At 48.1% G+C, this 22,478-nt stretch overlaps 1 protein-coding gene and 1 pseudogene across 3 annotated transcripts in view; one reads left to right on the top strand and one right to left on the bottom strand.

Annotated features, from left to right (window-relative positions):
• Positions 1-22,478, top strand: part of ROR2 (receptor tyrosine kinase like orphan receptor 2) — a 226,369-nt gene that overhangs the window by 83,749 nt on the left and 120,142 nt on the right. The gene's annotated exons all lie outside the window — the stretch shown is intronic.
• LOC117098350 lies at positions 20,227-21,560 on the bottom strand (annotated as a pseudogene).

The following is a 22,478-nucleotide window of genomic DNA, read 5'->3' on the forward strand; positions in this document are numbered from 1 at the left end:
TTTTTTTTGCCACATTTATGAAGTTCTTAGTCATTTCTTAACAATTTTTTTTGTTCTTCTTCTGGGAATCTGGGGATATAAACGTTGGACCATTTCATTTTGTCCCACAGTTCTGTGATGATCTGTTCATTTCATTTCAATCTATTTTCTCTCTTGTTTACCTTCTGCAGTTTTTATTGACACTTCTCCATCCTTATTGCCATTGATCCCTTCCATTGAGGCTTTTATTCTAGTTATTGTATGTTTTCTTTCTAAAATTTTCAGTTTTCTCTTTTTTTAAAAATTTTCCTGTTTTTTTTTTTGTTGTTGTTGTTGAGACAGTTTATCTTTCTGTTTGTTTCCAGAGTGCTTTACTTGTTGGCAATTTTTATAATAGTTGTATTGAAGTCTTTGTCAGATAATTCCAACATCTGTGACATCTTGTTGCTAATGTTCTTTGTATGTTGAGTAATGTTGGATTGCATCATGGAGATTTTGAATATTAGGTTTTGGTGGTGAGACTCTGGGTGTTCAGCCACTGCGGGGAATGTTGATACTGTTTTATGGGCAGTCAGTCTGTTTGGGTTCAGGCTGCAAGTTCTGAACAGCCTTCTGTGTTTGCAGTCCCAATGCCAGTTCTACTTTCAAAGCCTCTGTAGTGCTACTTGGATCTGTCCCACATGTGTGCCACAGGCCAGACTGGGACCTGGGTGGTGTTCTGCTTTGCAGTTCTGTTCTCAACATCTGCTTAGGGTCGGATCTACACACACACACAGCTCATGGGTGGTCTCAGGAACTTGTAAACAACCTCAAAGGGTCACTTTTCTGAATTTCCCCTCTCCATCATCTCCCTGGTATTTTCAAGTTCCTTAAAACACCCATTTCAGTCCTCTAGCCCAAAATCTTGGGTTTTAGTTACCTTGTTCTGCTGCATACTCACCTTGACTGTGTCCATGTCTCAGAAAAACAGTTGAGGACACAGAGAGAAAAACAGCAATGGAGTTTGACCACCTCTTGGGACCCCAGCTCCTCCAATTGCAGAATTAAGTTATCTCTCAGGGTTTTAAGCTACTGCAGTTATTTGTTGCCACCTCCACTATCGCTTCAATAGCATGGGGACTGGAGTGCAAGAGAATGAAGAAAAGAAAGAAAATGAAAAAAGAACCATATACTTTCTATGCTCTTTGAGTGGAGAAAGATATTCTTATCTTTAATCCTGCTCAAGCAGAGCTAGAAGCCTTCTCTGGAAGCTGTCTTCTGTGTTGATGCCCTTGTATGAGTTTGGGACTGTGTTAAGTTCAAACCTGGAGATGCTAAGGAGTCCCCAAAGAAGTGCTCCCTTATTCATTCCAGGTTTTATAGCTCCATTCATGGGGAATGTGGGCAGAATATGCCGACTGTATATGTATCTTGTCCAGAACCAGAACCCGCAAGATATTTCTATCAGAGCAGCTTACAAATTTTATTTTCTATTTTGTTTTCCAGCACAATTAGCACCAACCCTATTTTGAGGAGGATGTACAGATTTCAGATTGTTTCAAGATCCTTTCCATTTTCTCCCCAAAATTAGGTAATTAAATTACTAGATTCCATTGTCAGTTCTGTCCCATAGAACTTTTGGGGAAAATGGAAATATTCTGTGTCTGCGTATGGTAGCTGTTGGCCTTATGTGGCAATATTAAGCTCTTGAAATGTGGCTAGTGGGGCGGGCTAAAAGAATTATAAATCTTCTTTAATTTTAATTAATTTAAATTTTAGTAGCCCCGTAGGTCTGGTGGCTCCCTTACTGTACAATGCAGCAAGTTTATTCTGCTGTGGAAAGCACTCTTTAAAACATGCAGCTGGTACAAAAATATCTAAGTGTGGTGGCACACCTGTAATCCCAGCTACACAGGAGGCTGAGGCAGGAGAATCACTGAAACCTGGCAAGCGGAGGTTGCAGTGAGCTGAGATCATGCCACTGCACTCCAGTGTGGGCGATAGAAACTCAGTCTCAAAAAAAAAAAAAAAAAAAAAATGCTGGGTGCGGTGGCTCACGCCTGTAATCCCAGCACTTTGGGAGGCCGAGGTGGGTAGATCATGAGGTCAGGAGTTTGAGACCAGCCTGACCAACATGATGAAACCCTGTCTCTACTAAAAATACAAAAATTAGCCGGGTATGGTGGTGCACACCTGTAATCCCAGCTACTCAGGAGGCTGAGGCAGGAGAATCACTTGAACCCAGGAGGCGAAGGTTACAGTGAGCTGAGATGGTGCCACTGTACTCCAGCCTGGGCAACAGAGCAAGACTCCATCTAAAAACAAAACACAAAAAAATGAAAAACCATCCAGTTGGCAGGCTTGGATTTGGGCAGAGGGAAGAATATCACTATTCTTTGACTATTTCATGTGTAAAGTATTTTCACTGTGATGCCACTATTGTACCGTACACCCGCCTGGAGTATTTCGATTTAGGTAATTCAGAAAGTGTCATTTATTCAGTATGTGTAGCTAAATTTAGATAACATCCCATGTTAGAGTCATATATCCTCTGGAGCAGTGTAACGAAAATCTCTTTTGTATTCTATGTTTTGGAGGCGGGGCCCTGTTGAACGTCACTGGCAATGATTACTGAGCTCTTCCCTTCTTTCAGAAGTCACCTTAGCCAGGTTGATGTGGCCCCCAAAGAAGCTGCCTTGTTTTCACTTCACTTCCTCACTCCCATGTCTCCAACCAAAAATGAAAGTAGGACTTAGTCCATAGTCTTGTCGTATTTCATGTAAAATAAATAGCCTTGGGCCTATATTTTGAAAATGAAATATTCAAAATTTATGACCCTTTTTAAAGGAATGACAAAGGACTAATCTGCAAAACGATATCTCTTCCTTGCTTAGAATAAGATATTTACCTAATTGCTTTATTACTTGCTGTGCTTTTAAAAATGAAATGACTTGTCTCCCTGCCCTGTGTTGACTCCTACAAAGCCAATGTTTTGGTATTCTAATTTCTGTAGAGGAGGAAAACTAATGACACTAAAGTCATGTTATTTCTCAGATACATTAAAGAAAACCAAAACGTGGTTTCACAGTTGGGTCATTTGATTCCTTGAGTGTCTCTAATCTGGAGACTGTTTTTTTTTTTTTGAGACAGAGTCTGGCTCTGTTGTCCAGGCTGGAGTGCAATGGCTGGATCTCAGCTCACTGCAAGCTCCGCCTCCCGGGTTTACGCCATTCTCCTGCCTCAGCCTCCTGAATAGGTGGGACTACAGGCGCCCGCCACCTCGCCTGGCTAGTTTTTTGTATTTTTTAGTAGAGACGGGGTTTCACCGTGTTAGCCAGGATGGTCTCGATCTCCTGACCTCGTCATCTGCCCGTCTCAGCCTCCCAAAGTGCTGAGATTACAGGCTTGAGCCACCGCGCCCGGCCTGTTTCCTTAAGCAGAGTCCCGGAGTGGGAGAGACGTCACTGTAACCGAGTGAAGAGCGCTGGTTGGAAGTGTGGAACCTGCCAGATGATGGGCTTAAGAGCAGCAAGTGCCTTCATGTGCTTGCTTTCTTTGTTGTCCTGTGAAAGAACTTGGGGAGATCTCTTAAGCTCTTTATTACTGTGTAGGGTTACTATATTTGACAAGTATACTGGGAAAAAAAAAACTTTTAGCCTTAGCTTTCACACTGAGGATTTTGTAGATTACAGAGAACTCTGTTGAAGACTTTGCTGTTGAGGTGAGCATTTCGCAAAGTATAAAACTTCCTGGCTAAGGGGAGGACCGTGGCCATTTAAACTTCTCACTTGAAGGAGCCCATCTGCTAAAGTGATGTGACAGCACTTTATCTTCTGATCATCCCCCTTTTCCTTCAGAGCAGAGAGAAGGCAGATGTAAAGGGCTGTGCGACATCTGCTTAAATAAAACATATGCTAAAGTTGGACTGATCAAGATGTAATTTATCTGTTACTTTTTTCTGTACTCAGTTATGGTGAAAGTTATCTATCTTTTAATAAGGTACTGTCTAAAATGAGCACATCCTGAAACTACCCTGGTCCCCTGGTCCCTTCTGACATGCCAGCATGAACGTAGGAAGCAGTCGATTCTTGAGGCTCGTGCGTGGAAGGAGAGAGTAGCGAGAGCGGCCGCTCTGGCAGGGGTGCCGATTATCTTGATTTGTGTTGCGGTCCTGGCCGGAAGCCTTCCACATGCTTTGATCTATGGTGGCATCTCTGCAAATTTTGGCAAGAAAATCCTAATGTGTCTAAGTCATAATTAAGATTGTATAGCAGGGCTGGATTGTTCATTCCTTCTCCATGTGTGTTGACAGTGCTCCTTATCCCCACCCGTCTCTGTCCATGGCTTGTGTTCCCGGCCTCCTGAGGCACAGGTGGACTTGGGGCCCAGAGTGGGCTCGTGGACTTGTGGTGGGACAGGATTCTCTTCGTTGCAAGAACCGAGCCTTGTTCTGGCCAGAATCACTGATGGGTGGATGGAAACAGGAGAATCTCTTTCCCTGGGCGCAGTGTCCGGTCATTCACATAATCTGACAGGAATCCTGGGTCGTTTCCTGTGGAATTTGAATTCAGGGAACACAGAAGTGTGCAGTGGAAAAGGAAATTAGTTTGCACATGAGGTTAAGGATGGGACCCTTGCACATTAAGGGGGTCCAGGAGTTTTTATCTCCCAAACTGAGCCTGCCTGCATCTTTTCCTGAACCCACCTTATTTTCCGCTTCGTTTCTGCTTCTGCTTCCTTGTGTGTGTTTCTAGTTTTTATGTTGCTGGAACCTGCTCCCCTTCCCTTCCCATTTCCGGCATCTCCGAATCAGTCATTTTTATATTTACACTTTGAGATACCACTCATGTACCATGCAGTTCACCATTCAGTGGTTTTTAGTATATTCACAAAGTTTTGCAACCATTACCACAGTCAATTTTAGCACATGATTATCACCTGAAAAGAAACCCATTAGTCATAACCCCTTTCTCCCATCTCCCCGCCAGGCCCGGCCACCTGTGAATCTCCTTCCCATCTCTGTGGATTTGCCCATTCTAGATATTTCATGTAAATGGAGTCATGCATTATTTCATATAAGTGGAGTCTTTTGTCTCTAGCGTCTTTCACTGAGCATAAGGTTTCCAAGCTTCATCCCTGTGGTAGCCTGTTGTAATGGCTAAATCATCTTTCACTGTATAGATATACCACATTTCTTTTTCTTTTCTTTTTTGAGACGGAGTCTCGTTCTGTCACCCAGGCTGGAGTGCAGTGGCTGGATCTCAGCTCGCTGCAAGCTCCGCCTCCCGGGTTTACTCCATTCTCCTGCCTCAGCATCCAGAGTAGCTGGGACTACAGGCGCCCGCCACCTCGCCTGGCTAGTTTTTTTGTATTTTTTAGTAGAGACGGGGTTTCACCATGTTAGCTAGGATGGTCTCGATCTCCTGACCTTGTGATCCGCCCGTCTCGGCCTCCCAAAGTGCTGGGATTACAGGCTTGAGCCACCGCGCCCGGACTCTTTTTCTTTCCTTTTACTTTAAGTTCTGGGATACATTACCACATTTCCTTATCCTTTTTAAACAGTTAAATCGTGTTCCACTGTATGGATACACCACATATTAATTAATTAATGTATCAGTATATAGACAGTTGGGGTGTTTTTACTTTTTTTGCTATTACCAATAATGCTCCTGTGAATGTTCCTATATACATTTTAATGTTTTCATTTCTCTTGGTTGTATACCTGTGAGTGGAATATGCAGGGTCCTCTGGTCGCTCTGTGTTTAACCTTCATGCCTGCAATCCTAGCACTTTGGGGGACCAAGGCGGGAGAATCACTTGAGGCCAGGAGTTGAGAACCAGCCTTGTGAACATACTGAGACCCCATCTCGACAGAAGAAAAATGTAAACATTAGCTGGGCATGGTGGCCAAAGAACTGCCAGATGGTTTGCCGCAGCGCTGTACCATTTTACATTCCCCCAGCAGCGTGTAAGGCTGCACTTCCTGCACATCCTCACTAACACTTGTGCTTGTGTATCTTTTTTATTATAAGCAAACTAGTAGGTGTGAAGTGTGGTATCTCATTGTGGTTCTGATTGGCATTTCATGGATGGCTAATGATGTTGAACATTTCTTCACGTCCTTATTTGCCATGTATGTATTTTCTTTGGATAAATGACTATTCTGGTTCATATTTTGATTGAGTTGCCTTTTTTACTATTTAGTTGTGTTTGGATTCATCAGCTTGGGCTGCCATAACAAAATACCATAGACTGGGTGGCTTAAACAACAGAGATATATTTCTTACCGTTCTGGACGCTGGGAATCCAAGATCAAGGTGCTGGCAGATTTGAGGGCTGTCTTCTTGCTGTGTCCTCATATGGTGGAGGGTAAGCAAGCTCTGGTTTCTTTTTCTCTTCACATATATATATATATATATATATATATTTTTTTTTTTTTTTTTTTTTTTGAGACAGGGCCTCACTCTGTTGCTCAGGCTGGAGTGCAGTGCTGTGATCATGGCTCACTGCATCCTTGAACTCTTGGGGTCAAGCAATTCTCCTGCCTCAACCTCCAGAGTAGCTGGGACTACTGGCATGTGCCACCATGCTGAGATAATGTTTACATTTTTCTTCTGCAGAGACAGGGCCTTAGTATGTTGACAAGTCTGGTTCTGAACTCCTGGCCTCAAGTGATCCTCCTTCCTTGGTCCCCCAAAGTGCTAGGATTGCAGGCATGAGCCACCACTCCTGGCCTCTTCTTCATGTTGTCCAGGCTGGTCTCGAACTACTGACTTCTGGTGATCCGCCTGCCTCTGCCTCCCAAAGTGCTGGGATTACAGGTGTGAGCCACCATGTCCGGCCTGAAACATGTTTTTAAAAGAGACTATCATTCCCAGGACCACAGTCTGGAACACTCCAAAAAAATATCCTTGCTGCCTTCAAATCTTTCTCAGGCTACAAGAGAAATACTTCTGAGACCATCCTGGCCAACATGGTGAAACCCCATCTCTACTAAAAGTACAAAAAAATTATCCAGTCTTGTTGGTGCACACCTGTAATCCCAGCTACTTGGGAGACGGGGGCAGGAGAATTGCTTGAACCCGGGAGGCGGAGCTTGCAGTGAACTGAGATCTCGCCACTGCACTCCAGCCAGGGCGACAGTGAGACTCTGTCTCAAAAAAACCCACAAAAAACAAAAACTAAACCGTGTATTTCAGCCACAGTAAGTACATGCAGCTCCACCTGGTGGGACCATCACAAAGAAAAGCACATATAGAAGACCCAGCCCTGTTCAACTCACTCTGGGGATGTGAGGGTGTGCTCACTCCTGCAGGCCTGGACGCTGCTCCGGGTGAGTAAAGGAGCTCGTCCTGAAAACAAGCACAGACAGGGCCTTTCTCAGGGAGGCGAGTGGAGACTCCAGTTGCATGGTCTGAGGAAGGCACAGGGAGAAACAGGAGCCCTCTCAGGAAAGGCTCGGTTCCAGGCCCTTCCCGTCAGGCGCTGACCAGGTTACACCTTTGCCATCTGGGAGAGGGAAGAGTGAGAGGGAGGCTGTGGGGTTCCCTTGGGTGCAGGCCGGGAGACAACGGGCATCCTTAGCAGAGGAGCCCTCAGCATCGCTTGGTGACTCTGTGACTGTGAAAGAAACAAGCACCCCAAGTCTCCCTGGGTGAATGGGGGATCTCATGAGAAACGGTGGCTTGAGAGGGAAGATAGTCCGTCTTTGAGCAAGCGCATACCAACAGACGAATGTATTAGTCAGAGTTCGCCAGAGAGACAGAACCAATAGGATGTACCAATAGGAAATGAACCAATAGGAAATGCATGAGAGGGGATTCATTTGGGGAACTGGCTCACAGCGATCATGGAGGCTGAGAAAGTCCACAATACACAGTCGGCAGTCTGCAAGCTGGAGACCCTGGGATGCCAGGGCACGGCTCAATTCAAGGTCAAAGGCCTGAGAACCCAGGGAGCCACGTGTGAGTCCTGGAGTCCAAAGGCCGGAAGACCTGGAGTACTAATGTGTGAAGGCAAGAGGAGGGTGTCTCAGTTCCAGGAGAGAGACACCTTTTTTGTTCTGTCTAGGCCCATTGGATGGTGCCACTTACATTGAGGGCAGATCTTCCCTACTCAGTTACTCTCACACCAATCTCCTCTGGAAACACCCTCAGACACACCCGAAGGTAATGCTCTACCATCCTCTAGGTACTCCTTAGTCTAGTGGACACCTAAAATTAAACATCAAGTGTGTATACAAAATGAATATACAAAAATCAGTTGTATTTCTATATGCTAGCAATAAACGATGTGAAATGAAACCAAGACAACTCCATTTACAATAGCATTAAAAAAATAATATATTACTTAGGGAGAAATTTAATCCTCCCAAAAAAGTACAAGGCTTACACTCTGAAAACTACAAACATTGTTTAAAGAAATTTTTAAAGATCTAAATAAATGGAAAACCATCCTGTGTTTATGGATCAGAATACTTAATACTGTTAAAGATGGAAATACATTTTTCTGTAGATTCAACACAATCCCTACCAAAATCCTCACCTGCTTTTTGAGGTTTTGTTTTGTTTTGCAGAGATTGATCTGCTGCTTCTAATTCATATGGAAATGTAAGGAATACAGAATAGCCAAAACAATGTTGAAAAGGAACAAAGTTGGAGGACTCAGACTTCTCAGTAACTGAAGTAGTGTGGTACTAGTATACAATTAGCATACAGATCTGCAGATGAATGGAATAGAGGTCCAGAAATAAACCCTCACATTAAGGCCAGCTGATTTTTGACAAGGTTGCCAAAACAATGCAAGAGAAAGAATAGTCTCTTCCACAACTGGTACTGGAATAAATGAACATCTGCACATAAAGGAATGAAGTTGGAACGCTTCCTCACTAAGTATGCAAAGATTTACTCAAAGTGCGTCACAGACCATGTAAGTGCTGAAACTATAAAACTATTAAAAGAATACAGCATAACTTTTCATAACCTTGAGTTAGACAGCAGTTTCTAAGAAATAATACCAAAAGACAAAGCAATAACAAAATACATAAATTAGTTTTCATCAATATTAAAAACTTTGGTGCTTCAACAGATAACATCAAAAAGGTAAAAAGACACTCACAAAATGGGAGAAAATACTTTTAAATTATATGTTTGTTAAGGGACTTGTTATCTGTTATATAAAGAATACTGTTATGGATGGAATGTATCCCCTTCCCCGCCAAATTCTTATCCCTAACGGCCAGTGTGATGGCATTTGGAGATGGGGTTTTGTGAAAGTCATTAGGTTTTAGATGAGGTCATAAGGGTGGGGTCCCCATGGTGGGATTAGTGCCCTCATAAGAAGAAGAGGCCAGGAGTGGTGGCTCATGCCTGCAATCCTAGCACTTTGGGGGACCAAGGAAGGAGGATCACTTGAGGCCAGGAGTTCAGAACCAGCCTTGTCAACATATACTAAGGCCCCATCTCTGCAGAAGAAAAATGTAAACATTATCTCTGCATGGTGGCACATGCCAGTAGTCCCAGCTACTCAGGAGGTTGAGGCAGGAGAATTGCTTGACCCCAGGAGTTCAAGGATGCAGTGAGCCGTGATCACAGCACTGCACTCCAGCCTGGGCAACAGAGTGAGGCCCTGTCTCAAAAAAAAAAAAAGAGAAAAAGAAACCAGAGCTTGCTTACCCTCCACCACATGAGGACACAGCAAGAAGGCAGCCCTCAAATCTGCCGGCACCTTGATCTTAGATTCCTAGCATCCAGAACGGTAAGAAATATATCTCTGCTGTTTAAGCCACCCAGTCTATGGTATTTTGTTATGGCAGCCCAAGCTGACGAATCCAAACACAACTAAATAGTAAAAAAGGCAACTCAGTCAAAATATGAACCTGAATAGTCATTTATCCAAAGAAAATACATAAATGGCAAATAAGGACGTGAAGAACATTAGCCAAGCATGATGGCTCGCCTGTAGGCCCCGCTACCCAGGAGGCTGAGGCAGGAGAATTGCTTGAACCCGGGAGGCTGTGGTTGTAGTGAGCCAAGATTGCACCACTGCACTCCAACAGAGTGAGACTACATCTCCAAAAAAAAAAAAAATAAGGAATACTTTCAGGTGCTCCTTCTTGGCCAGGACTGAGTTCCACCCCTGCCTAGGGTCTTTACCTTGCCCTGAATCCCTTTGTGGGTCACCAAACTTATGGACTGACCAGGCTAGGCCTTGTGCTTCGCTGGACCCGTGCTGCCCGGCTCCTGAGCCCTTTGCACTGGGGCCTCCCAGCATTTGTTCTTCATCCCTCCTTGGCGGCGACCCTGTTCGCCTGGTGTCCCGGGTGACACCTGGCACTGTGTGTGTTTAGGATGTGGGCAGTAGAGCCTGATGCCTGGCTCGGATTCCTCTTCTGCCCCCGTAACTGCATGATCTTGGGTGAGCTGCTTAACCTTTCTGTAAACCTCATCAGTAAGCTGGAGTTGTTGGCACTGGATTACATGACTTGGTTCTTATCAGGACTTAGGACTCCCTGTGGCATGTGGAGGCACTGAGGGATGGCTGAGTGCTATTGTTATTATTACTGCCTGTGAGCTATAGTGCACACACAAAATGTCTCCTTAAGCGAAGTGATAATATTGTGATCTTGTTTTTCGACTCAACACTTTGCCTCCTAGCAGTTCTCAAATTGTAGCCCAGAAGGCTTGTTAAGTACACATTGCCTGGCCCCACCCGTAGATCTGGGTGGGTCTGAGATTTCTGCCTTTCTAAGGACTTTCTTGGGGCTGCAGCTGCTGCTTCTCATTGGGCACTTTGAGAACCACTGCTCTGTGAGGTGTGTGCCCAGTGTGCGCCGGCGTGAATGTGTGCCCGTGTGAATGTGTGTGTGTGCCTTCGTGTATGTGCATATGTGTACGCAGGTGCCTGCATGTGTGCGCCTGGGCTCAGATGCCTGTGCTCATGTGGATGCATGTGTGTGTGCATGTGTGCCTGTGCTCTCATGGCCCAGGTGAGCTGCAGCAGTAACCTGCCTCCCAGCGCCCCCACCGGCCCTTAGCCCTCGGTGTGAGGCATAGGAGCCCAGGTTGGAGGCTGTAGGAACTCGGGGTCCTGTCTTTGGGCACAGCCTGGTGATCTGTGGTCTTTGTTCCCCAGGTGCTTCAGTGGAGCAGGCCATGGCCAACCTTTGTTTCTTCTTCCAGCAGGAGGATTAGGACCGGATTCTAGGTGGGAAGCAGCCTTGGTTTTTATTTGCTGGGCTTGGCGGCCTAAATCCGGAGGACCTGTGGTCGTCCTTGCCACCCTCTCCCCCTCTCCTCCCAGTTAACCCCTTTATTTTCTCCTGTTCATTTCAACAGGATTTATGCTTGATTAAGTTACTCTCTTTTATCATAATTAAAGAAAAATGTGGTGGGAGAGCACTAAAAACTCCATTCAATGAAAACCAGATTGTTGAACCTGCAGGGAAACAAGGGCTGCCCTGTGGCTCCAGGCCCCTCCCAGGGAGACTGATCGCTGGGAGCTGTGGGGAGGGGCGGAGGGGAGGGGATTTAAGCTCCTTAGGGAGGAAGTTGCCTGCCCCTGCCGGCCCAGAAGACGGGGCCTGCCTCTGGGCTTGCCACCCCCTCGTCCTGGGTCCTGCCCAGCAGCCTGTGTGTAACATCTGACTCCTGACGCAGTCAGGCACTGCTCTGCACACAGGCCCTGGATTTATAAAGGCCTTTTTCTAATGGTGCCTGCGAGTCTCCTGCTACAGAACATGACCTGCTGGAATGTTTTTAAAAAGTGTGTTTTTAGTTGACTCAGTTCCTTATGCTGGTCGCAGTTGCTCATAAAGGCAAGGCTGTGTAAAAACCCCGCCGAAGCCCTGGCAGTCACAAAGCCCTTGCTCCAAGCTGGGACCTGGAGTGGCGGGGCGTGCTAGGCCCCACCGCCTGCCCAGTGAGGTCAAGCCTGGCTGCGGGTGGTTCCTGTGCAAAAGGAAAGGCTGCCTTCATATTGCTTGGGGAATTGTTTCTGTAATATGTGTGGGATTCTGAAAATGGTTAGACCTGCGTAGTTGGATGGGAGGGGAGGAGGCGATGACTGGCTGTGGGAGGGGCAGCCTCCCTGATGGTCACCTGTGAAACAAGATGGCAGGTTCAGGAGCCATGGTCTAGTCCCCTCTCTGCCACACTGCACGTGAGTGTGCACAGGCGCCTGGTGAAGGGGTTGTTTTAGGGGATGGGAGTGAACATAGGTTCTGGGAGTGAACACGGGTTCTGGAGCCTTAAGGCAGGAGCCCTGCCACTTACCAGTAGGGTGACCTCAAGTGACTACCTTAGTAGAGAATGGTGGAATTTGTTCCTCGTCCACTGTGGTTGGTTAAAATCATACCCCCGGCATGGGACTGTTGTGGGGACTCTACGAGCTTGAACAGCGGACACCCGGCACAGCAAGCACCCAGCGCGTGTTGGGAATTGCCGTTGTGACGGACCATCTGTTTCAGAGGTAGAGCCTCAGACAAGGACATCGTATTAGTGTGCTCAGTCTGCCGTAAGTACCCACCCCAGACTGGGCCGCTGAAATAACGTTCATTCTCTCACAGCCTGGAGGTGGAGTGTGGTGTCAAGGTGTCAGCAGGGTTGCTTGCTCCTGAGGCCTTGCTCCTTGCCTTGCTCCTTGCCTTGCTCCTTGCCTTGCTCCTGAGGCCTTGCTCCTTGCCTTGCTCCTTGCCTTGCTCCTGAGGCCTTGCTCCTTGCCTTGCTCCTTGCCTTGCTCCTTGCCTTGCTCCTGAGGCCTTGCTCCTTGCCTTGCTCCTTGCCTTGCTCCTGAGGCCTTGCTCCTGAGGCCTTGCTCCTGAGGCCTTGCTCCTTGCCTTGCTCCTTGCCTTGCTCCTGAGGCCTTGCTCCTTGCCTTGCTCCTTGCCTTGCTCCTGAGGCCTTGCTCCTTGCCTTGCTCCTTGCCTTGCTCCTTGCCTTGCTCCTGAGGCCTTGCTCCTTGCCTTGCTCCTTGCCTTGCTCCTGAGGCCTTGCTCCTGAGGCCTTGCTCCTGAGGCCTTGCTCCTTGCCTTGCTCCTTGCCTTGCTCCTTGCCTTGCTCCTTGCCTTGCTCCTGAGGCCTTGCCCCTTGCCTTGCTCCTTGCCTTGCTCCTTGCCTTGCTCCTTGCCTTGCTCCTTGCCTTGCTCCTGAGGCCTTGCTCCTTGCCTTGCTCCTTGCCTTGCTCCTTGCCTTGCCCCTTGCCTTGCCCCTTGCCTTGCCCCTTGCCTTGCTCCTTGCCTTGCTCCTGAGGCCTTGCTCCTTGCCTTGCTCCTGAGGCCTTGCTTCTTGCCTTGCTCCTTGCCTTGCCTTGCTCCTTGCCTTGCCCCTTGCCTTGCCCCTTGCCTTGCCCCTTGCCTTGCTCCTGAGGCCTTGCTCCTTGCCTTGCTCCTGAGGCCTTGCCCCTTGCCTTGCCCCTTGCCTTGCCCCTTGCCTTGCCCCTGGCCTTGCCCCTTGCCTTGCCCCTTGCCTTGCCCCTTGCCTTGCTCCTGAGGCCTTGCCCCTTGCCTTGCCCCTTGCCTTGCCCCTGGCCTTGCCCCTGGCCTTGCCCCTTGCCTTGCCCCTTGCCTTGCTCCTGAGGCCTTGCCCCTTGCCTTGCCCCTTGCCTTGCCCCTGGCCTTGCCCCTTGCCTTGCCCCTGGCCTTGCCGTTGGCTGTCCTCTCCCTGAGTCCTCGCGTGGCCGTCCCTCTGTGTGTCTAGGTCTTCATCTGTCCTCCTTATAGGATACTATAGGGTACCAGTCAGGTTGGGGTCGGGCCCACCCATGTGACCTTGTTTTACCTTCATCTCCGCTTTAAAAGTCTATCTTCAAATGCATTCTGAGGTACTAGGAGTCAGGGCTTCCACCTGTGAATTTTGGGGGAATGCAATTTAGCCCAGACATGCGGTTTAACTTACAGCATTTTAAGCTTAGTGAGGTCTCGCTTTGTTGCCCAGGCTGGAGTGCAGTGCTGCAACCGCAGCTTACTGCAGCCTCCACCTGCTGGGCTAAGTGATCCTTCCGCCTTGGCCACGCAAGTAGCTGGGGCTGCAGGCACATACCACCATGCTTGGCTAATTTTATTTTGTCCCTAGAGACAGGATCTTGCCATGTTGCCCAGGCTGGTCTCAAACTCCTGGCCTCAAGCCCACCTCAGCCTCCTGAATTGCCGGGATTATAGGCTTGAGCCACTGCACCCAGCTTATTTATGGGTTACAAGGACAATTTGTTTTTCTTTTACATTTACTTTTTGGTGGGCAGTCCCAACAAATGCTAGGGAGACCGAGCATTCCAAGATTTTACGGGTAACCTCCGGAACCTGTTTATTTCTGCTTCTCGGGCTCACTGGGGGCTCCTGGAACCCAGAGCCCCAGGATCTTCCTGATGGTGCGGCCCTGGCGTCTAACCCGGCCGGCAGGTGTATCAGACTCCTATGCAGCAGTCTCTCTGGGGGGTGCTGACCCCAAGGCTGCCCTGGTCCCTCCTCTCTGAGGTCGCATCCCAGAGTTGTGTAGTTACGCTGGTCCTCTGCTTCCAGATGCTTCTCCCCCACTCCCCTCAACCATGCCACCATGTCATGATATCTGTAAACCAGCAGCCAGAGGAGGAAGCTTGTTCACGCTGCTGCCCTGCTGGGGAGAAGCATTCCTCCAGCGAAGGCAGGCTGATTGGCCCTGGGTGTCCCTTCCTTCTCTAAGATGCTTACCCTGCCACTGGGGGCAGGAAACTGGGGGTGGAGGTTACTGTTCAGTGGAAAGGGCTGTTCCAGTGCTGTGGGAGATGAACCTTCACCCCTCCCTTCTCAGCCTGGGATTAGGACTTTCAGCCTGCATGACCTCCTGGCCTTGCCTAGGGCCAGGCTGCCATGGCGGGAAGGCTGAATGCTGTGCCCTGATCTCTCTGGACTGAGTCCTGTCTCAGGAGCACTTGTCATGCACCCTCAGACACACCTGTGGGAGGAAAGTTGCAGGGCCTGGGCTCTCTGGGCATGTGCTGCTCTCTTGCCGGGAGTGAGGATGCATGGACTCTTGGACCAACTGTTAGCAATCCAGCAGGGGCTTCCTCCAGCCTGCGAGCATTGATTCTAATGTGAATGTGGGTCCTGCGGGATAAGGGGAGGCACTTGTTGGGATGGGGCTTGGGGTGATAATTTGATTTCAAGTTAAGATTTTTTAAGAGTAATTAAGTTAAATTTTATGTTCACAAGGCCTGCAGGACAGTTCCATTCTCCTGAAGATGTTGTTTGAAGCATTTTATCATCAGTTGTAATATAACCTATTGATGTGTGTTTTCATTTGCCTTTACTAAAATATTGGAGGCATATCTTCTAGTTACAAATTATTCTAATTGATGGATTAAAGTAGTTTTTAAAATAAAGGCCTTTGCTAATTCCCTGCTGGCTCATCCAAGCCAAATGGCCAGTGGCAATGCTACTTAAGCAGCACTCTAAAATTCAAACCTTACCTCTAACGAGAGGCAAAGCATGAGGTCTTATTCTAAAAGTGCGTGTGTAAGTGGTTTTGCTTGATCCAGCATTTAGGTCTGAGACCTCCAGCTTACCAACCACCTTCCACTTTGCAGCCCTCTCAGAGGCAGCGGAGACTCCAGGGCCCTGCGATTCTCGTCCTGCACTCCTACTCCTCCTATCACATGACCTCGGCTCCTTAAAAGAGGACACTTGCTCTTCATTTTTTTCATCTACAAAACTGGGGCAGCAATAGGAAGGCCAGTCTCCTTCACTGAGGGATTCAGGGTAAAATGAAATTACTGCCTCATTACTTTGTAGTGACAACTCTGCAAATGGAGTACTGCCTTTGAATAGAAGGTCAGCAGCAGCAGAGTGTGTCTGTGACAAGAAAAGACTATGCCAGTCAAGCCTGGGTCATTATGTAGTGGAGAGTGTTGCCACTGGCCCCATCCTATGCCTCACCACCTCCTGCAGGCTGCCGACTCCAAGCCCTTGTGACTTGGTCACAGGCCTTTTCTGGCCAGGGTACTTGGTCTACAGTCTAGGTACACTGGGGTACTGGGAGCCGTTGCATCCTCTGCTATCAGCAGTCCTCCAACAATTAGCCCTCATTGGGTAGTGAATGCTCCAGCCGCCTTGCCTATGGAGTGGGCAGCTCTGAGATGTAGGGTCTATGTGGCCTCCCACAGGGTCCCAGTGTCTTGCGTGGTGTTGCCCATAGCAGGAACCTGCTCATGCACTACCTCTGGGCCTCTTCCCCTTCTCCTCTCCTTCCAACTGCACTTCCAGGGCCCCCTGACTTCGTCTCCCAAATGCACTCTGGATTGACTTCTTGGGGAGCCCAATCTGTGATGGAAATATTACAGATATTGGGCGAGGAACACTGTTCCTCAGTGTCTCACGCAGCCTCCCTCTGTTCACAGCTTGCTGCTTCCTCTCAGATGTCATGTCTCTGCCATTTCCCAGTCAGTGCTGCCCACAGCCCCATCAGGCCGAGTCAAATATTCATGCATGAAATTTGACCAACTCGGCTCTGCATGCGTTACTGTCACGGCGTCATCCTGGGCACTGTCGTTGTCTCGGAGCGGGATGTCGAGTGGGATGTGTCCTGTCGTCTTCAATTAGCAGCCAGTACCCAGAGCTGAGGACCAAGGGGGTGAGCTAGCCCTTGGTCTAAGGAGTGCTGCCTGTTGTTATAGGGGTGGGTACCACTCCTTGGGGTTCTAGAGTGGGTCCTGTACCCACCTGAGTCTCTTATGTTGATCAGCGTGTAGGGGACGGCTGGAGGATGGATAGCACCTGCCCTCCCACCCTGACTTGTCGCAGTACTGTGTCTGCAAAGGCCATCTGTGTGGAGCCACACCTTCCAGGACCTTCTGCTTCACTCTGCCCCAGTGCCCCCTTTCTGACCCCAGGCTGTGTCCTCTGGCGCCACCTCCCCTTCTTCCACCTCACGTCACCTCTTGGGCACGCCTTACCCATTCACAGCATGGTCACCTTTCCCAGGAACTCTGGTCGGGTCTTTAAACCCCGTCTGGCCGTTGAGTCCTGGTGCCCTCTGATCAGGCCCACCCTGGAGGAGCCCTGCTGTGTTGGTCTCTGGACTCAGGCCTGGCAGTCCCATGGGCGAAGGCCCAACTCCAGGCATAGATCAGACCCGGCACTCCTCAGCCCTGGTCCTCAGCGTCTCCCACAGCCTGGCCACCTCATCGCCTTGCTCTGGGGCTGGCCCTCCCTGCTCCATGGTTGTTATTTTCACCCTCACCACCCCCCAGCCCCCACCCCCAGCCTTTCTGGAGTGTGCTCACGGAGCATGCACTGAAGAGGGAGCAAGAAAGGTGGCGAGCCCGGGAGGGGCAGCCATGTCCAGTGCTGCACTGAGTCTGGTGGCAGAGGCCTGTGCCAGTGGGAAGGTCAGAAATCTCCCTTCTCTTCACTCTCTTCAGAGGAGGAAGAAGTCTTCAGGAGGGAAATCCCCCAAGCTCTTGGTCCATTTTCCTATAGGCATCCTTGTCCTCCTCTTTCCTGTTAGGATAGGAATGATTTCTTTAACTTTTTGAAGGACAGTTCCTTGGCCTGTTACATGGACCCTATTTTTTACTGACTTCTTAGGGACTTAACATCGTGTGTGTGTGTGTGTGTGTGTGTGTGTGTGTTTTCCCCCCATTTATTTGTGATTCTGCCCTTTCAACTGAATCCAGATGGGCTTAAGTTTCCTGGTGTGAAGAAAAGATAAAATGCTGCCCCCTGTATCTCTTTCAGGAAATCCTCCTGTATGAGGTTTTGAACGCAGCTCCCTTCACCATCTGGGATGGAGTCATAGCTGTACAGCAGTCATAGCCACTGTCAGGAAAGATGAAGCTGGTCTCAGAGACACTAGGACGTTGCAAAGAGCCACATGAGTTTATTGGATATGGCAGAATTTCACCAAGTGGGGGAGATAAATGAAGCAAACGTTAGGTATATGTTTTGTAAAATGATAAAACTCTCATTAGTTGTGGTTGGTTCAGTTGTCTCTATTTAGAATGCAAGGGACTCAACGGAAAATGTTAGCACCAATACAGAGATGTAGTGGGTTGGCTGGAGGATTCAGGACCAACTTAGAAACATCAGTGGCATTTGTATATACCTGTAACCATAAAAACAAGTAATAGAAAAAAAAAAAAATACAGTAGAGCGAAGCCGTTCAGATACCCAGGAGTAACCTTAGTGAGAAATGCTCAACACTCCTGAGACTTCACTGAAAAATTTGAAAGAAGATGAGACTAACTGGAGAAGAAAACCCTATTGTCTTACGTTATGTTATGTTATGTTATGTTATGTTATGTTATGTTATTATTTTTTTACGGAGTCTTGCACTGTCACCTATGCTGGAGCGCAATGGTGCGATCTCGGCTCACTGCAACCTCAGCCTCCCAGGTTCACGCAATTCTCCTGTCTCAGCCTCCCGAGTAGCTGTGATTACAGGCACACACTACCAAACCCGGATAATTTTTTGTACTTTTAGTAGAGATGGGGTTTCACTATGTTGCCCACACTGGTCTGGAAGTACTGACCTCGTGATCCACCCGCTTCCACCTCCCAAAGTCCTGGGATTACAGGCATGAACCACCACACCTGGCCAGAAAACCCTGTTGTTACTGGGAAAGTAATATTGTAACGATATCTGTTCTCTCGAAATTAAAATATAAATTTAATACCGTTCCAACTAGCACCCCAGTAAGTATTTCGTAGAATTTGGCTTGCTGTTTCTGAAGTCCATTTAAAACTGAAAATGAGCAAGAAGAACCAAGACAGTTTTGAAAAAGTGAAATTATCGTGAGAACCTTGCTTTACCCAGTGTCAAAATGTGTTGTCGTAATTAAATAGACAAATAGATCAAAAGAAGAGAATAGATAATCCACACACAGACCTATGGAATATATGGAATTGATTTTTCTTTTCTTTTCTTTTCTTTTTTTTTTTTTGAGACAGAGTCTCTCTGTCGCCCAGGCTGGAGTGCAGTGGCGCAATCTCGACTCACTGCAAGCTCCGCCTCCCTGGGTCCACGCCATTCTCCTGCCTCAGCCTCCTGAGTAGCTGGAACTACAGGCGCCCGCCACCACGCCTGGCTAATTTTTGTATTTTTAGTAGAGACGGGGTTTCACCGTGTTAGCCAGGATGGTCTCGATCTCCTGACCTTGTGATCCGCCCGCCTTGGCCTCCCAAAGTGCTGGGATTACAGGCGTGAGCCACCGTGCCCAGCCCATCTCAGGATTCTTAATGTAATCATGCCCACAAAGTCCCCTTAGCCACGTAAGGCGACGTGGTCACAGGTTCTGGGGATTAGGATGTGGCCATCTTGGGTGGATCCTTATTCCATCTTCCACACTATATTAGGAAACATAAAATAACATAAGTTATGATTTCAAGCTATTGTATCAGCAGGGTTTAAGGTGAGGGTATGGGGAACTGGGCATTTTAATAAACGGTGAAGTGTAGATTACCACATCTGCTTTGGAGGACAGTCAGCTGTCCTTAAAATCAATAACAGGTACACCCATGAACCCGGTAATTCTATGTCTTGGGATTTGCCTTCCAGGCACACTGAGCTCAGGGCACAGAGAAGTCAGTATGAGGATATTTATGGCAATGCTGTTTGTGGGAGAAAAAGAAACATGATAACTAAGTGTTTACTGTTTTGGAAACGACCAGAAAACCAACCCATAAATATGGAATATTAGTGCTAGGGAATATTACACGGCAATGAAAAAAAAAAAAACTGAGGTGGCTCCAACCTCAAAGATCTCCAAGTTATAGCTCAACGAAAAGTCATTTGCAAAACAGCACGTAGATAGTTTGTTTGGTGATTTAGGCCAAACAGCATGTTCAAAACACCATATTCCTACAGGCAGAGGAAGACCTGAGAGCGTAAATGACACAGTACTAACTGCTTATATCTGGGGAGGTTGAAGTTATGTCCAGGGGACTTCAGCTTTATCTACAAGTGTGACTCAGAGAGGAGTGTATTCACGTAATACTTGCATAGTATAAAAGGAAGTTCGAAATGTAAGGGTATAATGAAGCACGATAACAGCGTAATGAAACAGAAGGTCAGATACTCTGTAGTAATCTCCAGAAGTCCACATTCTTCAGGAAATCATACTTGATTCTAGGGCTACGGATTACATATGAACAGTGGCCTGGGGTGGGAGTCAGGGGCGGAGCCCAGGGTTCTTTCTAGCCGGCTTCCTTGGAAGTGTTAGTGTTTTGTTTTTCTTTTTTTTTTTCCCAGTGGAAAATAACTTTTATTGAGACCCCATGAGCTGCAAAATCTGTTCCTGGCATTAAGCTCCTTCTTCCTTTGCCATTCGGTCTTCCTTGGGTGGTCCCATGAATGCTTTCTTCTCCTCCATGGTCTGGAAGCGGCCATGGCCAAACTTGGAGGTGGTGTCAATGAACTTAAGGTCCATCTCCTCCAGAGCCCGCCGCTTCGTCTCCATCAGCCAGGACTTGCGGAGGGTGAGCACCCGCTTCTTGGTTCCCACCACACAGCCTTTCAGCAGGACAAAGTCATTGGTCACTTCACCGTAGTGGACAAAGCCACCCAGCGGGTTGATGCTCTCGTCAGACAGGTGATAGTCGGTGGAGGCATTGTTCTTGATCAGCTTGCCATCCTTGATAAGGTAGCCCTGGCCAGTCTTATAGATCTTCTTGTTGATCTCAGTGCAGTGATGGTAGCCTTTCTGCCCAGCGTGTGCCACAGAGAAGGCCACAAGAGCAGGATGCCATGCCCCAATACAGGCCACCTTGCGCAGGCCTTCGTGGGTCTTGTGGGGCAGCTTTTTGGTGTGCCAACGACTGGTGACCCCTTTGTAGCCTTTACCCTTGGTCACCCCGATGACATCTATCATCTCATCCTGCCCAAACACTTAGTTCACAGGTAGCTGTTGCTCAAGCCTCTTCACGGGCCCCGTCCGGCTTCTTGGCCACAGTGCCTCCGTTCATTTGGATGTCCATCAGGTGGGCCTTCTGGCACAGAGGAAGCAGGTGCATAGGGTGTGGGCAGTGATGCAGGTGACTTGGCAGTACTTCTTCATGCTGCTAAAGTCCTTCTCCAGCTGCTTCTTGCCATCCTCATCCTGCCATTTCTTACAGTACTTGGTAAAGGCCTTCGTCTTAGATTTATGCCAGTTCTTATAGAAACGCCTCTTGCATTCATCACCGATGTGCTCAGCGAATACATCAGTATCTGGAGACGGACGAAGACGTCAGTGAAGGTCTGGAGGCCTCGAGGGGTTTCCATGTAGCCCACAATGCCCACAACCACCATGGGTGGCATCTCCATAATGGTCACAGCCTCCACCACCTCCTTCTTGTTCACCTTGAATCCTGGCCTGTCGACTTCCCGCATGATCATGATGTGGGTCACGCCAGCCTTGTATCCCAGGAAGGCTGTGAGGTGGACCGGATTGGACGGGTCATCCTTAGGGAAGCTCTTCACCTTCCCACGATGCGTGCTGCTGTGCTTCCAAGGCAGGAAGCCGAGGGACCCATGTCTGAGAGGGGAGAACTTTCTGTGAGACATCACGCCGTCAGATCCCGCCGGTAAAGGTCGGTCGGCCTTCGGTTTCCGCTAGATAAAGCCAAATCTGGAAGTGTTCGTTTTAACAGGAAAGTGGAAGAGAAGAGGGGAGCTTCGAAGCACATCTTCGGAAGTGAAGAGACTGCGTTTTCGGCAGTCAAGATGTTTTCCATGTGGCAGTTCATTTCTACCTCCAGGGCCCCTTTATCTGAGCTCTTGTTCTCCTTCCTCACCCCTGGATTGATTCTCCTTGTTGAAATCAAGAAAAACCTGGAAATCTCATCTGACCATCGTTGGGAGGTAAAGAAGAGTTTGTGGGAACATTTCCTGTGATTCTCCTGAAATTACAAAACCACACAAGAAAGGGTTTGGTCCCATGGTAAGGTTGGCCAAAGTGATCTCAAGCAAGCAAGCCCTGGAGTCACTTCCAGGCTGGAGTGCAGTGGAGCGATCTCAGCTCACTGCAACCTCTGCCTCCCACGTTCAAGTGATTCTCCTGTCTCAGTCCCCCGAGTAGCTGGGATTACAGGCACGTGCCACCACACTTGGCTAATTTTCTATTTTTAGTAGGGTTTCACCATGTTGGCCAGGCTGGTCTCGAACTTCCGACCTCAGGTGATACTCAGCCTCCCAAAGTTCTGGGATTATAGGCATGAGCCACCGCGCCTGGCCCCAAATGTTATTTTTAAAAACTTAAGCGTTAGCCAGATTGATTAAAACACAGATGGCACTGAGCAGAGCCGCCATATATCTACGCCCATCATCTGGTGCCCTGCCTCCAGATGGGTGGACAGACAGAGGTCCAGTCCTTTCCTGAAAAGCCAGCAGAGTTTATATACAGCTCCGCTCCCCTGGTTTAATTTCTATGCTTCACTCTTAATCCTGACCTTCAAGGTAGGGAATTTGCAGGAAAAGAGTTTTTGTCAGCTTATTGAATGCCGTTCTTTCTTGATTAGGACTGGCATGCATACGTTATCAGAAGTAGAAATCAAGAAATAGCATCAAACCAACGCA

Source organism: Trachypithecus francoisi, unplaced genomic scaffold (assembly GCF_009764315.1).
Source record: "Trachypithecus francoisi isolate TF-2019V2 unplaced genomic scaffold, Tfra_2.0 Lachesis_group16, whole genome shotgun sequence".
Classification (NCBI taxonomy): Eukaryota; Metazoa; Chordata; class Mammalia; order Primates; family Cercopithecidae; genus Trachypithecus; species Trachypithecus francoisi.